The following is a 16,974-nucleotide window of genomic DNA, read 5'->3' on the forward strand; positions in this document are numbered from 1 at the left end:
ATTGAAGTCATTGGAGTGGATGAAATCTTTTGGGGTGAGTATTCACCATGGAGAAGAGGAGAGTCTGGGACATCTAAGAAATGCCCAAAGGAGAGTGAGAAAGAGCATTGTATTTAAGATTCTTCAGTTGCAAGCAACAGAAACCACCTGCTACCAACTTCAGCAAAAAGCAAGTTTAGAGGAATGACATGGAAGAGCTCCAGCTTTGAAGGGAAGCCTGAAAGGACAGGAACCATTAGAATGAACAACCTCTAAATGTCGGTAGAGAGAGTCCAAGAATCAAAGCTCTGGAAGATGGAATTCCAGTTGCTCTAGCTTTTGTTTCCTGCCCACTCCTTGATGACTTATCTTGTTCCAGTGGTCTTATTTCTACCTTTATATCATGTCAGTAAATTCCTATCATGTGTATTTTTTTTTAATAAAAGAACATTGGATTCAGAATAGCATTAACCAAACCAGCAAATGATCTCACTTAGCTGCGCAAACAATACATATACTTATATTAGCAAAATAAGCCTGATTTAATTTTGATCTGTGCTGTATGGTTGAGCACCCTCCATTTCCACAAATAATTTCAATGTTTTTGGCTATATAAATCAACAAATCCCTGTAATTCTTTTTGTCGCTAAATTTTGACTTCCAAGTAGTTTAATTTTGCATTCTACTCCCAGCCTGCAAATTGGGATTAGGTTTCTGCCTAAATAACAATGAAGAGTGGTGCATAAACAGAATTATTACCTTATACCTAAAAAAAAAAAAAAAAGAGTCATTGAGTCAATTCCAACTCAAAGCGACCATATAGGACAGATAGAACTGCCCCATAGAGTTTCCAAGGCTGTAAATCTTGGTTATTGTTTATTCGATAATATTTTTTTCCATCCTTTGAGCTTTAGTATATTTATGTCTTCGTGTCTAAGGTGTGTCACTTGTAGACAGCATATTGATATGAGTTGTGTCTTTTTATGCATTCTGCCAGTGTCTGTCTCTTTACTGGTATGTTTAAGCTATTTACATTTCAGTGTGATTATTGATAAGTTTGAGTTTACTGCAGCCATTTTGTTGTGCGCTTTTTTTTTTTTTTGTGGTGTCGATGGTTTCTTCCGCTTAATTTTTTGTGCTGAGTTCTTTTTATTTGTGGATTTTCTTTTCATTTCGTTCATTGTTGATTTTGTGTTTACTGAACCTTTATGTTTGTCTTCCTTTTTATTTTGATGAGTAGGTTTGTTAACTTTCTTTGTGGTTACCTTGAAATTTAACTTTATCTTTTTCAGTTTAAAGGAGTCTTTTATTTCTTGATATTGCCTTGACTTCCTGTCCATATGATAGTTCTATAACTACACGTTTATTCCTCCTTTTTGTTTTGATATTGCGTGGTTCCTTGTTTTCAGTCTTTTAGTTTTATTTTGAGAATTATTTGTCTGGGTTGGTATCTGGATGATGTTGTCCTATGTCCTAATCTCAGGTTGTTGTCTGAAGGACTCCCTTAATATTTCTTGTAGGCTTGGTCTGGTTTTTACAGATTCCCTTAAATTCTATCTGGTAATATCCTAATTTCCCATTATATTTGAGATGCAATTTTGCTGGATATATAATTCTTGATTGGCAATTTTTTTTCAAGGATTTATGTATATCATCTGATTGACTTCTTGCCTGTATAGTGTCTGCCGAGTAATCAGAGCTTAGTCTTATTAGTTCTCCTGTGTAGGTGACTTTTCACTTTTCCCCCGCTGCTCTCAGGATTCTTTCTTTGTCTTTGGTTTTGGCAAGTTTGATTATGATATGTCTTGGTGCCCTTCTTTTGTCATCTAACATGTATGGGGTTCATTGAGCCCCTTGGATAGATATTTTCTCATCATTCATGATATTTGGGAAGTTTTCTGCCAGCAAATCTTCGACAATTCTCTCTGGGTGTGTGTGTGTATTTTTACCTCCTCCTGTTCTGGAATTTCCAATCATGTGTAAATTTTCCTCTTGATAGTGTCCCACATAATTCTTAGGCTTTCTTCATTTTTCTTCATTCTTTTTTCTGATTTTTCCTCAAACAAATTGTTGTCAAGGGATCTGTCCTTTATGTCGCTGATTCTGTCTTCCATTGATTCAGTTCTACCCCTGTGCCCTTCTGTTGAGTTGTCTATTTCTGAAATTTTATTGTTAATCTTTTGCATTTATGGTTGCTGCTTGGATGTTTTCTAATTGTCTATTTATGTTGTCATTTTGTTCTTGTATTGCTTTCCTATATTCCTCTGTTGCTTTGTGTGTGTTTGCTTGTTTGTGTCTTCCTCCAGAACATTTTCTGGTTCTTTATTTTGGTCACTTGCTGGAGCCATCTTGTCCTGCTTCTTTATGTGATTCGATATTGTCTTTTGTCTCCAAGGTATTATGGTGTTATTATATTTACTTATTTATTATATGTTTGCTGCATCCTGATTTTTTGTTTTGTTTTATTTTGATACATCCGAGTAGGCAGGGCATGCGTGCTACTCTGGTCACTAGTCTGAATGAGCTGGAGCTCTCACCACCTGTCTCCAGGTGGTTGGGCTAGAGACTATGTGAGCATGGGTATCTGTTTGCTGGTATTGTGGGGTGGCTGAGGATGTAGCTGGAGTTGCTGGTGAGGTGGTGTGTCTGTCCAGTTGGTCACCTGGGTGTGGGTGCAGGGAGCCTTCTCACGAGTTGCTGTATTGGATGTTGTGCGTGCACGCTGATGGTTACTGAGTGGTCAGGGCAAGAGTGCCCAGGTTGTCAGTCACTGAGTGGATGGTATGGAAACTCTCACTGATGGTCCTGGGTGGGCAGGACTGCATGGGGGTGATCGGAGTAGGCAGAAGCCTTGGGTTGCATGGGGAGGGGGCAGTGCAGGGAGTGAGGCGGGGGAGTGCTGCAAGTCTGCAGATGCCCTCTAGGAGAGTATGCCCCTGTTTGCTAGAGCATGATATGCCACGAGTCTTTGGACCCCACTGCAGGTGACTGGAGGGAATAGGAGGTGCTGCTGGTCTATAGACCCTCAGTGAGGGTGGCTGGGTGCAAGAACAGGGTGCCTCCAGTTCATGGGCTCCTGGCACCGGTGGCTGGGCAGAGCAGCATTTGCTGCTGGTTTGTGGGCCCCCAGTCCGTACCAGCTGAGTGTGGAGTGGGTGCCACCAGTCATCTGGCCCCTGGAGCAGTTGGCTGAGTGGAATGGGGGCACCGCTGGTCTCTGGTGCTGGTAGCCAGGCAGAGAAGCAGATGCCACTGATCTGCAGGCCCCAGCTCAGGTACTGGGCTTAGAAGCAGGCACTGCTGGTTCCCAGGCCCCCAGTGTGGGTGGGTGGGTGGGTGCATGAGGGGGTCCTGCCTGTTCGTGGGCTTTCCGCGTGGGTGACTGGGCAGAGATGTGGGTGCCAGATGTTCAATGGGTCCCTGGTGCTGGTGGCTGGGCGGAGAGATGGGTGCCACTGGTTCAGGTTCACTGGTCCTTGACACAAGTGGCCCCCAGCTCAGGGGACAGGGTGGTGGTGGATGGCTGGATGCTGCCAGACCATAATTGCATGCGGAGGGAGATGATTGAGGAGAGCAGGGGGCACCATGAGCTTGCAGGCCTCCATCACAATGGGCTGAGAAGAACACGGTGGGTGAGGTGAGTGCACCTAAACTTTCCAGGGTGGGGAACACTCCTGTTTGACTCTGGATGTGGGTGCAGAGCTGCTCTTGCTTGGCTATACCAGGCAGTGGGGGCTTCAGCTAGGAATGCTGCTTGCTTTGTCTTGGTGTGGCTGTGCCATGCAGGTTCAGCTGGCAGGGTGCCAGCAATCTATAATTTACCATGTCTGCTGTTTTGTACAGACTCTTCTTCCTTTTGACACTCAGTCCGATTGTTCAGCCTTGCCTTTGATGTTTAGGGTTTCCAAGTTGTCCTCTGTATCTGATTCACTTGTTTTCTCAGATCTTTGTTGTAAGAGGAATGTTGCCATCTTGGACCGCCCCTCCCAAGGCTTATCACTGCACCACCAGGACTCCTTTCTGCCTGCAAGAGAGTGACAGATTTCTAAGGCAAGGAAGAAATAGCTTCTTGAGACAGCAGAAACTTTCCTGGCAAGGTGTATCCTGCAGATAGAGTTTTCAGAGGATTTATGGGGTTGCTACAAGGTGGGATCGACTCAGCAGCACACAGCCACAACAGAGGTTTGGGGTACTTCAAGTTCTAACTTCTCAGATATCCCCGTTCTCTTTGCTAGGGTATTTCCCTATCACTTACCCAATTTTTTTTTTTACCCAATGTTTACAAATGAGATTTGTGAATCCAGCAATGCACAGACTCAAATTCTTAAGTTTGGTTCAAAGCAAATCTAAGCCTTTTATTAAATTTTTTTTTTCTTGGTTTGATCCAAATGCTGTCTCAAACAGCTGTTCCACTCTGAAAGTTCTAAGACTCTTCTTATCCTTTAAATTCTTTAAATTGTTCCTAGCAGTAGCTACCAGTTTGCCTCAACTATAGCTTATTTTCAATGGCATGCAGCCCAGGAGATAATTTATTGAGCTATTTCACCACTGCATACCATAGACCTCTACGTTCTGCTTTTGTAATGTGAACTTGGAATATGTCATTGTTTTCTACCCTATCTTGGTTCTAACCAATTCTTAATACCCACATTTGCAAGATAATGTCTTGCAGTTCTCCAGGGTAATAGTCCAAATCCAGGGTGTTGGCAAGACCATGTTCTCTCTAAGGGAAGACTCTAGAGGAAAATTCTTTCTTGTCTTTCTCAGCTTCTGGTAGCCCCAGGTGTTCCTTGGCTTGCAGCTGCAGCATAACTCTGTCACCACGTTGCCATCTTCTCTCTGTTTCTGTGTCTCTTCTCCTCTTTTATAGGACACCTCTAAGATTGGATTAGGACCCACCATGCTCAGGTATGACCTCATATTAATTGGGTCATATTAAGACCCAATTTCTAAGTAGAGTTATGTTTACAGGCATCAGGGGTTAGGATTTCAACATAAATTTTTGGGGGATCACAGTTCAACCCACGACAACCCCTTTCAGTAATTTATGGAATGGAATAATAGACACAATATAATTAAGAATATGGTATTATCTTAATTTATTGGCAAGACTATCAATCAGTTTGACCTAATTGATCTTTATAGAGCACTGAACCCCAAAACTGCAGAATACACATTCAGTTCAGCTACATATGGATTTTTCTCCAAGATATGCTAGACCAGTTTTCAAAGAATGTTTTATGATCTACATGGAATTGAATTAGCAATCAACAAGATATATTTTAAATAACTATAAATATTTAGAAATTAAACAATACATTTGTGAGTAATCCATATGGAAAATAGAAAATATATCAAATTAAGTGATAAGAAAAATATATCAAATTTGTGGGCTAGAGCTAAAAAGGAAACCCTGGTGGCGTAGTGGATAAGTGCTACAGCTGCTAACCAAAGGGTTGGCAGTTCAAATTCGCCAGGCGCTCCTTGGAAACTCTATGGGGCAGTTCTACTCTGTCCTGTAGGGTCGCTATGAGTCAGAATCGACTTGACGGCACTGGGTTTGGTTTGGTTTGGTTAGAGCTAGAAAAGTGCTAGAGAGAAAATTATACCTTTAAATGTTTATTTTATAAAAGAAGAAAAGTTTTAAATCAATGACCAATGTTTCCACTAGTGAAATAGGAACAAAGTAAACCGACAGGAGAAGTCTGCAAACTTTTTCTGTAAAGGGCCAGTTAGTAAATATTTTAGGCTTTGGAGGCCATACAGTCTCTGTCGCAGCTATTCAACTCTGCCATTGTAGCTCAAAAGAAGCCATAGACAATATGTAAACAAATGATCATGGCTGTGTTCTAATAAAATTTTATTTACAAAAACAGGAAGAAGGCTGGATTTGGCCTGTGGGTTGTAGTTTGCTGACCTGTGATCTGGAGTAAGTGGAAGGAAGGAAATAATAAAGCTAAGAACAGAAATCAGTGAGATATAAAACAAACAATAGAAAAAATATTCAATGCTGGAAATTGGTTATAGAATGCATTAATTAATAAAACTCCACCAAGACTGGTTAAAGAAAAGCAAGAGAGAGAATACACAAATAACCAATATTAGACATGACAGAGGGGATATCATCATAGTTCCTACACATAATAAAATGATAATACAGGATATTATGAATAACTTTATGGCAATATTTTTAACAATGTGGATGAAATGGACAAATTTCTTGAAAAATACAACATCAAAATGGACATGAGGTAAAACAAAATCTGAATTGTCCTATATTTTTTTAATTGAACTTACTATCAAAAACCTTTTCAGAAAGAGTTCTCCAGATGGTTTCTGTTGAATTTTACCAAATTTTTAAGGAGTAAATAATTGAAGCTTATCCAAACTTTTTCAGAAAATAGAGGAAAAGCAAACACTGCCCAGTTTATTTTTTGAGGCTAGCAAAACCTAGATTCCAAAACCTAACAAAGACATTACAAGAAAAGAAACTACCATCTTATATCCCCCATGAAAATAGATGCCAGACTCCTTAAGAAAATATTAGCAAGTGGAATCCACCAATATATAAAAAGTGTAATACATCATGATCAAGAAGTCAAGAGGGATTCATCCCAGGAATGCAAGGTGTGTTTAACATTTAAAGTCAACCAATGTAGTACATCTTCATGACCTTGGGTTAGGCAGTGGTTTCTTAGATATACCACAAGCGCAAGCAATTAAAAAAAAAAAAAAAACTGGACCTCATCAAAATGTAAACTTTTGTGTTTCAACGGACACCGTCAAGAAAGTGAAAAGGTCATAAACCAGGGACTACATCAGCCTGAGACCAGAAGAACTAGATGGTGCCCGGCTATAACCAATAACTGCCCTGACAGGGAACACAATAGAGAACCCCTGAGGAAGCAGGAGAGCAGTGGGATGCAGACCTCAAATTCTCATAAAAAGACCAGACATAATGGTCCAACTGAGACTAGAAGGACCCCAGAGGTCATGGTCCCCAGACCTTCTGTTCGCTCAAGACAGGAACCATTCCCAAAGCTGTCTCTTCAGACAGGGATTGGACTGGACTATGGGACAGAAAATGATACTGGTGAAGAGTGAGCTCCTTGGATCAAAGTAGACACATGAGACTATGTGGGCAGCTCCTGTCTGGGGAAGAGATGAAATGGTAGTGGGGAGCAGAAGCTGGCCTAATGGACACGAAAATAGTGGAGGGAAGGAGTGTGCTGTCTCATTAGAGGGACAGCAACTGGGAGTATATAGCAAGGTGTATATAAGTTTTTATATGAGAGACTGACTTGGTTTGTAAACTTTCACTTAAAGCACAATAAAGTTTTTTTAAAAAGTGAAAATGCAACCCACAGAGTGGGAGAAAATGTTTGCAAGTCGCGTATCTGATAAGGGACTTTTATCTAGGATATATAAAGAATTCTTACAACTCAATAAGAAAACGCAATTAAATTGACAAAGGATTTGAACAGGCGTTTCTCCAAAGAAATGTACAAATGACCTTATGAAAAGATGTTCAACACCATTAATCATTAGGGAAATGCTTACCAAAATTACAATGAGATACCACTTAACATCCGCTAGAATGACTGAAATTAAAACAAAAATAAAAACAGACATAACGAGTGTTGGCTAGGATATAGAGAAATTGGAACCCTTGTCCACTGCTGGTGGGATTGTAAAATGGTGCAGCTGCTTCGGAAGCAGTTTGGTGGTTCCTCAAAATGTTAAACATAAACCTAGCATATGACTTGTAATGCTGCACAAAAATTTGTAAGCTAATTGTTCACAGCAGTGTTACTCATAATAGCCAAAAAGAAGAAACAACTCAAATGTTTATCAACTGACGAATGGATAACAAAATGTGGGATTCCATGTATTGTTCAGCAATAAAATGGAGAGAAGTACTCATGCATAGTACATTATAGATGAGTCTTGAAAAATTATGTGAAAGAAAATAGTCACAAAAGGCCACGTATTGTATGATTCCATTTGTATGAAATGTTTGGAATAGGCAAATCCATAAAGATAGATCAGTGGTTACCAGGGGCTGAGTGGAGGGGAGAGGGAATTGACTACAAATGGGTTCAGGGTTTCTTTGAGAGTGATGGAATGTTTTGAAATTAGATTATGGTAAAGGTTGCACAGCTCTGAATATACTGAAAAACAACTGAGTAGTATGCTTTAAAGGGGTGACTTTTATGGTATGTAAATTATATCTCAATAAAACTGTTAAAAAAGTAACAGTACCCCTCCTCCTCAGCATAAATGATTTTGAAATGCCATAGTGACGGTTATTTTGCAAACCTATCCCTTTATATGCTTTATATGAAAAACTATTTGTTACCATTTAAAAAATATTAATAAAAAGGACATGGGAAAAAAATCAATATAATTCACTATCTTAACAGAAAAAAATGGAGAAATATGATTAAGATGCTATGATCATCTCTATAGATGCAGAAAAAGCATTTGACAAAATTCAATACCCATTCCTGAAAAAACTCTCAGCAAACCAGAAATATAAGGGAATTTTTTTCAGCCTGAAAAAGGGCATCTATGAAAAAAACCAACAACTAACATAATACTTAAGGATGAAACTGAATGCTTTCCCTCTGTATACATTTCTAATGAGGCCATAACAAATTGCCACATACTTAGTGCCTTAAAACATCATGCATTTATTATCTCACAGTTCTGTACATCAGAAGTTTGAGCACAGTATGGCTCAGCTGGTTTTCTGCTGCAGAATTCTCCAGGACAAATTCAAGGCACTGACAGGGCTGCATTTCTTTCTGGAGGCTTTGACGATGAATCCACTTCCAAGCTCGTTCAGGTTGTTGGCAGAATTCAGTTCCATGCAGCTGTAGAATTGGGATCCCTGTTTTCTTGCTGCCTGTCAGCAGGAGTCATTCTCAGCTTCTAGAGACCATCTGAATTAATCAGCTCATGGCCCACTTCTATCTTCAAATCCAGCAAGTCATGTCCTTCTTATGCTTTGAATCACTCTGACCTCTGTTTCTGTGTCATCTTTCGTCTGCTCCTTCCTCTTCAGCAGCATCTCTCTGACTGATTTTTCTCTTTTTTGCTTTTAAGAGCTCATGTAATTACATTGGGCTCACCTAGATAATCAAGGATAATATCACTAATTTAAAGTTAGCTGACTAGGAACCTTAATTCCATCTGCAAAGCCCTTTGTAGTAGTACTTAGGTTAGTATTTGATTGAACAACCAGGGAATGGGAATCTTGGGGGACATCTTTAGTTGCTTTTCTGCCTATCATACTAAGAACAGGAACAAGACAAGGATGTTCACTGTAACCACTCGTATTCAATATTATATTGGAGGTCTTACCCAGTGCAACAAGGCAAGAGGAAGAAAGAAAATGTAGATCAGAAATAAGTAAACTGCTTCTGTTTATAGATGATGTGATCATCTATGTTGACAGTCCCAAGGAATATATTTAAAAAGTGACTAGACTTAATTAGTAGGTTAACTAGAATTAGTAAGTGAGGACTCAAGATCAATATGTCAAAATTCTATTTCTATGTATTAGTAACTGTCTTAGGCTGGGTTCTCTAGAGAAGCAAAACCAATAAAGCATATAAATATATATGCATATATAGAGAGAGATTTATATCAAGGAAACAGCTCATGCAGTTTTAGAGGCTGGAATGTCCCAAGTCCGTGGATCAGGATAGAGGTTTCTCCTGATTCACATAGCTGCAGGGGCTGGAGAACCTAAGACTGGCAGGTCAGAGAGCAGGGCTCTTATTCACAGGCTGTGAAAGTTGATGAATCCCAAGATTGGCAGGCAAGATCACAAGGCTCCTCCTGATTCACATAGCTGCAGGGGCTGGTGAACTCAAGATCAGCAGGTCAAAGAGCAGGACTCTTGTTCACAGGCTGTGAAGATTGATGAATCCCAAGATTGGCAGATAAGCTGCTAGCTCAAGTCCCAAGAACCAGAGGTCAGACAAACGAGAGTAGCTGCAGGATCCAGAACCAGCCAAAAGCCTTGTCAGGCAAGCAGGAAGGAAGTAGGCAGTGGAGGGCAGAGAGAGAAAGGCTGAGGGAGCGGTGAGCCACCACAGGCCTATCCCTGCCGGTACCACTCAGTAGATTCCATCATGGGGGTGATCACATATCAGATTTCAACAGGAAGTGAGCACATTATACAAATGCCAAAACACTGAGAATCATGGCCCAGCCAAGTTGACCCACAACCTTAACCATCACAGTAACAAACAATAGGAAATTTAATTTTTTTAAAAAGAAACCATTTACATCATCAAAAACTTAAATACCTATGAATAAATTTAGCAAAATACGTGAAAGATTGGTACATTGAAAACTACAAAATATTCTAGACCTAAATAAGTAGAGATACCATGTTCACGGATCAGAAGACACAATATTGTTAAGATCAGTATTTCCTAAATTGATCTATAGATTCAGTGCAGTTCTAACCAAAATTCTAGTAAGCTTTGTGTAGAAAATGGCAAGCTTATTCTAAAATTTATATAGAAACAGTACCCACTGCCGTGGAGCTGATTCCAACTCATAGCGACCCTATAGAACAGAGTAGAACTGCCCATGGAAACACTAAGTACCTAAAAAAAACAGTTGCCATTGAGTCAGTTCTGATTCATGGTGACTTCATGTGCATCAGAGTAGAGCTGTGTTCCATAGGGTTTTCAGTGGCTGATTTTTCAGAAGTAAATCAGTAGGCCTTTCTTCAAAAGCACCAGTGGGTGAACTTGAACCTAAAACCTCTTAGTTAGCTCCAGAGCGCATTAACAGTTTGCACCATCCAGGGACTCTCTCAGGGACCTAGGATAAGTAAAATAATCTTTAAAAATAACAAGATTGGAGGGTGTCCATTACCTGATCAAGATTTGTTATAAAACTACTGTAATAAAAAATAAATCTTGAATAATTCATTTAAAGGACTTGAATAAACATTTCTCCAAAGAAAATATACAAATGATTAGCAAGCACATGAAAAGATGCTCAGCTTCCTTTGTCGTTGGAGAAATGTAAATCAAAACCATAATGTTACACCACTTCATACCCACTTAGGTGGCTACATTAAAAAAAGAAAAGTGTTGGTGAGAATGTGGAGAAATTGGAACTCATACATTGCTAGTAGGAATGTAAAACGATGTAGCTGCTATAGAAATCAGTTTAATGGTTCTTCAGAAAGTTAGAATTACCATAACCAAAAAACCAAACCCAGTGCCATCGAGTCAGTTCCGACTCATAGTGACCCTATAGGACAGAGTAGAACTGTCCCGTAGAGTTTCCAAGGGGCGCCTGGTGGATTTGAATTGCTGACCCTTTGGTTAGCAGCCATAGGACTTAACCACTATGCCACCAGGGTTTCCATTACCCAGCAATTCCACTCCAAGGTATATATGCAAAAGACTTGAAAACAGGGATTTAACAGGTACTTGTACACCTATGTTCATTGCAGCATTATTCATAATAGCCAAGAGGTAGAAACAGCCCAAGTGTTTCTCAACACATGAGTGGATAAACAAAATATGGTATGTACATACAATGGAATGTTATTCAGCAATAAAGAGAAAAGAAGTTCTGATACATGCTACAACATGGATGAACTTTGAAAACATTATTAATAAGAGAAATAAGCTAGACACAAAAGGGCAAATATTATATGATCCCATTTATATGAAATATCTAGAATAGGCAAATGTATAGAGACAAAAGTAGGTTGTTAAGAGGGGCTGAGGGGGGGTGGAGAGGGACTGCATAATGCGTATGTTTTTTGGGGGGGTGATAAAAATGTTTTGAAACTAGATAGTGATGGTTGCACAACACTGTGAATGTACTAAGTGCCACCAAATTGTATACTTTAAAATGGTTAATTTTATGTGAATTTCACCTCAATAAAAAATGAACATTACCTCTACCTTACACTTGACATAAAAGTTAGTAAAAAATAGATTATAGATATAAAACTTATAGAAAACAGGAAAATATCTTCACATCCTGTAAGTAGGCAAAGGATTTTTAGACAAGATATAGAAAACAATAACCGTAAAAGAATGATATGCTAAGCTTTATCAGATGAAAAACTTCTTATCAAAATGAATAGTCAAGCAATAGGCTAGGAGATATGTGTGTGTGTGTGTGTGTATATATATACATACTACCTTTCAGTAAATGAATAGACAAGTGGTGGTTTATACAATACAATAGTGTTCTGTAATAAAAAGAAATGAACTATCAAGCTACAAAAAGATATGGCTTAGCCTTTGACACATATTGCTAAGTGAAAGAAGCCAATCTAAAGAGGCTACGTACTATATGATTCCAATTATCTGCCATTCTGGAATAACCAAAACTACAGAGTCGGTAAAAATATCAGTGGTTGCCAAAGGTTCAGGGGGAGGTAAAGAGAGTTGAATAAATGAAGCTGTCTTAGGCTGGGTTCTCTAGAGAAGCAAAACCAGTAAAGGGTATAAATATATATATATATGTATATACGAAACCAAAAAACCTGTTGTTGTCAGGTTGATTCCAACTCATAGTGACCCCATAGCACGGAGTAGAACTGCCCCATAGAGTTTTCAAAGAGCTCCTGGTGGATTCGAACTGACAACTTCTTGGTTAGCAGCTATAGCTCTTAACCACTACGCTACCAGGATTTCCCTAAATACGTATAGAGATTTATATCAAGAAAATGGCTCACACAGTTGTAGAGGCTGGAATGTTCCAAGCCTGTGGATCAGGATAGAGGTTTCTGATTCACGTAGCCACAGGGGCTGGCAAACCCAAGATCAGCAGGGCAGAGAGCAGGGCTCTTGCTCACAGGCTGTGAAGATCGACAAATCCCAAAGTCGGCAGGTAAGCTGCTAGTGCAAGCCCCAAGAACTGGAGGTCAGATGAACAAGAGCCATCTGCAGGATCCAGAGCTGGCAAAAGCCTGAACTTCCGCTTATATTCGGATGCAGGCCAGCACACCCGAGGAAACTCCCTTTCAAGTGATTGGCTGTTCACAGCAGATCCCATCATGGGGATGAGCACATATAAACACTGAGAATCATGGCCCAGCCAAGTTGATGCACAATCTTAATCATCACAGTTCGCCTCTTGTCAAATTGGCATCTGTACACATCTCCCCAAACCATACATAAATAAATAAAGACAATTACAAAGTCATACTTGGGTCCAACATGATACAATGAACACACATATAGCTGAAAATGCACTAGCCCAATTTACATCTTACATTTTATAAGTGAAGAAAACAAAAATATTTGATGCACCCATTCAAAGCAGAAGTACTCATAGTCCTCGATTCTGCAACTGGTCACGTGGCTGTAAGTGGTATTTAGAACTACCTTTTTCCAACACCCATTCCATGTTCCCTTTGCTCTAGGCAAGCACCTCCATTGGTCATGGTTCTTTGCCTGGTGGGGTGACCCAAACCTTCATTACCGAAGGGTGTGGGCCATTAGTAGTCATGTTCAAATTGGGTTTCTGTAGTTTTCCATTGACTTTAATCAGAGGGCGTGGTAGTACTAAGAGATGCTCTAAGGGATCTCCTGCATTCCAGACATACTCTACCTCCATTATATAATATCAATCCAGTTTCCTCTTGGTAATCATGATAACCACACCAGCCAGTATGGTAATTTCCTTCTCTGCTTGTTGATCCAGAGGCATAAGGAGCCTAAAGTGGCCAGGTGGCATCCTTAGCTTCCAGTTCAATGGAATCAGTGATGTGTCTCCAGGTGGAAGCATTCCTCCCTTCGGAACTAAGACCTCTAGACCTGCAGAGCATAAGGTCATGGGGACAGGAATCAAAAATCTTGCAAGTGGGTCACTAGGGGTAATAGTGGTGCCAGTTCCATTTCCACCTCTTGACTCCCGGACCCATGAATCCTGGTTGTGGGAGATACAGCACAATATATTGGATGTTGATTTAGAGCATATACAGCCTCCTGGAGAATGTTGCCCCAACCTTGCCAGGTATTGTCACCAAGCTGGTGCTGTACTAGTGTCTTTAGGAGGCCATTCCATTGTTCCATCAAGCCAGCTACTTCAGGATGATAGGGAACATGATAAGACCAGTAAATTCCATGAACATGGGCCCACTGCTGCACTTCATTTGCTGTGAAGTGAGTCCCTTGATCGGAGGCAATGTTGTGTGGGATACCATGACAGTGGATAAGGCATTCTCTAAGTCCATTCATTGGTCAGTTTTGGTAGAAACACTGTGTGCAGGGAAGGCAAATCCATATCCACAGTGTCTATTCCAGTAAGGACAAAACACTGCCTTTTCATGATGGAAATGGTCCAGTGTAATCAACTCGCCACCAGGTTGCTCGCTGACCACCTTGAGAGATGGTGCCTCTTTGGGGACTCAGTGTTGGTCTCTGCTGCTGGCAGATTGGGCACTCAGCAGTGGCTGTAGCCAAGTCAGCCTCAGTGAGTAGAAGTCCATGTTGCTGGGCCCATGCATAACCTCCATGCCTGCCACCATGGCCCCTTTGTTCATGAGCCCATGGAGCAATGACAGGAGTAGCTGAGGAAAGATAATGAGTGCTTTCCACAGAACGTGTCATCCTATCCACTTGATTGTTAAAATCCTCTTCTGCTGAAGTCACCCTTTGGTGAGCATTCATATGATACACAGATATCCTCACTTTGGCCCATTCAAAGAGGTCTATCCACATACCTCTTCCTCCTAAATCCTTGTCTCCAATTTTCCAATTGTGTTCCTTCAAGTCCCAGACCATCCAGCCAAACCACTGGCCACAGCCCATGAATCAGTATACATCTGGCCATTTCTTCTTCCAAGCAAAGTGAACAACCAGTTGCACTGCTTGAAGTTCTGCCCATTGGGAGGATTTCCTTCACCACTGTCCTTCAGAGAGGTCCCAGAAAGGGACTGTAGTGCTGCTGATGTTCACTTTTGAGTGGTGCCTGTATATCGCACAGAACCGTCTGTAAACCAGGTACGAGTTTTCAGTCAACTGAGCATAAGTAACTCCCCATGAGGCCATAGGTGCAGACTGGGAGATGGAAGGTAATCTGACAGGAGGGGAGACCATGGGCATTTGCACCACTTCTTCATGCAACTTACTTGTTCTTCCAGGTCCTGCTCGGGCCTGATCTCGTATATACCACTTCCATTTAATGATGGAGTGCTGCTGTGCATGTCCAACTTTATTGCTTCATTGGTCAGACAACACCCAGTTCATGACGGTAGTTCAGGCTGCAGGGTGACTTGGTGTTCCATGGTTAAGCGTTCAGTCTCTACTAGGGCCCAGTAACAAGCCAAAAGCTATTTCTCAAAATGAGAGTAGTTATCTGCAAAGGATGGCAGGGCTTTGCTCCAAAATCCCAAGGGCCTGCACTGTGATTTACCAATAGGGGCCTGTCAAAGACCCCAAACAGCATCTTTATCACTGATACTTCAAGCACCATTGAAATCGGCTGGATCATATGGCTCAAGTGGCATCTTGCACAGCAGCCTGAACCTGTCACAGAGCCTTCTCCTGTTCTGGGCCCCACTCAAAACTAGCAGTTTTTCAAGTCACTTGATAAATAGGCTGGAGTAGCACACCCAAATGGGGAATATGTTGCCTCCAAAATCTAAAGGGGCCCACTAGGCGTTGTACCTCCTTTTTAGTTGTGGGAGCAGCCAGATGCAATAACTTATTCACGCTAGAAGGAATATCTCGACAGGCCCCACACCACTGGACCCCTAGAAATTTCACTAAGGTGGAAGGTGCCTGAATTTTTGTGGGATTAATTTCCCGCCCTCTAGCATGTAAGTGTTTTACCAGTAAGTCCAGAGTCATTGACAGTTCTTCCTTACTAGGTCCAATCAGCATAATGTCATCAGTGTAATGGACCAGTGTGACATCTTGTGCAAGGGAAAGGTGATCAAAGTCCCTGCAGACTAAATTATGACATAGGGCTGGAAAGTTGATGTAGCTCTGAGGTAGACAACTGAAGGTGTATTGCTGGCCTTGCCAGCTGAAGGCAAACTGCTTCTTATGGCCCTTCGAACAGATACGGAGAAAAAGGCCTTAGCCAGATCAATAGCTACATACCAGGTACCAGGCAATGTATTAATTTGCTCAAGCAATGAAACTACATCTGGAACAGCAGCTGCAATTAGAGTCACCACCTGGTTGAGTTTTGATAATCTACTGTCATTCTCCAAGATCCATCTGTTTGTTGCACAGGCCAAACAGGCGAGCTGAATGGGGATGTGAAGGAAATCACCATCCCTGCATCCTTCAAGTCCTTGAAGGTAATGTCTGCAGTCCCTCCAGGAATGCAATGTTGCTTTTGGTTTACTATTTTCCTAGGTAGGGGCAGTTCTAATGGCTTCCACTTGGCTTTTCCTGCCATAATAGCCCTTATTCATTTGTCAGAGATTCAATGTGGAGGTTCTGCCAATTGCTGAGTGTCTATTCCAATTATACATTCTGGAACTGGGGAAATCATGACAGGATGAGTTTGGGCACCCAGTGGACCTACTGTGAGATGGCCTTGAGCCAAGACTCCATTAATAACCTGACCTCCATATGTTACCACTGTGACTGGTAGGACAGAGTGATGTTTTGGGTCTCCTGGAATTAGTGTCAGTACAGAGCCAGTATCCAATAATCCCTGAAAAGCCTGGTTATTTTCCCCAATGAGTAGTCACTCTCACAAAAGGCCGTAGATCCCTTTGGGAAAGGCTGGGAGAGAGATTAATAGTATAAATATTTGGCAGTGTATTGGCGTCCTTCCTCAAGGGGATCCAGCCTCCACTTCATTCAAGGAATCATGGGTCTTTAAACTTGCTCAAGTCTGGGAATGATTGAGGGACTGTGACACTCTATTCTGGCTATTTGATTTAGACTGCTGTTCACCTGACCTAGAATTCATCTGTTTGTACAAATCAGGTAAATATTTAGTAGATTTCATATCTATTTCACTCCTAGGGACACC

The sequence above is a fragment of the Loxodonta africana genome, chromosome 23 (assembly GCF_030014295.1).
Source record: "Loxodonta africana isolate mLoxAfr1 chromosome 23, mLoxAfr1.hap2, whole genome shotgun sequence".
Classification (NCBI taxonomy): Eukaryota; Metazoa; Chordata; class Mammalia; order Proboscidea; family Elephantidae; genus Loxodonta; species Loxodonta africana.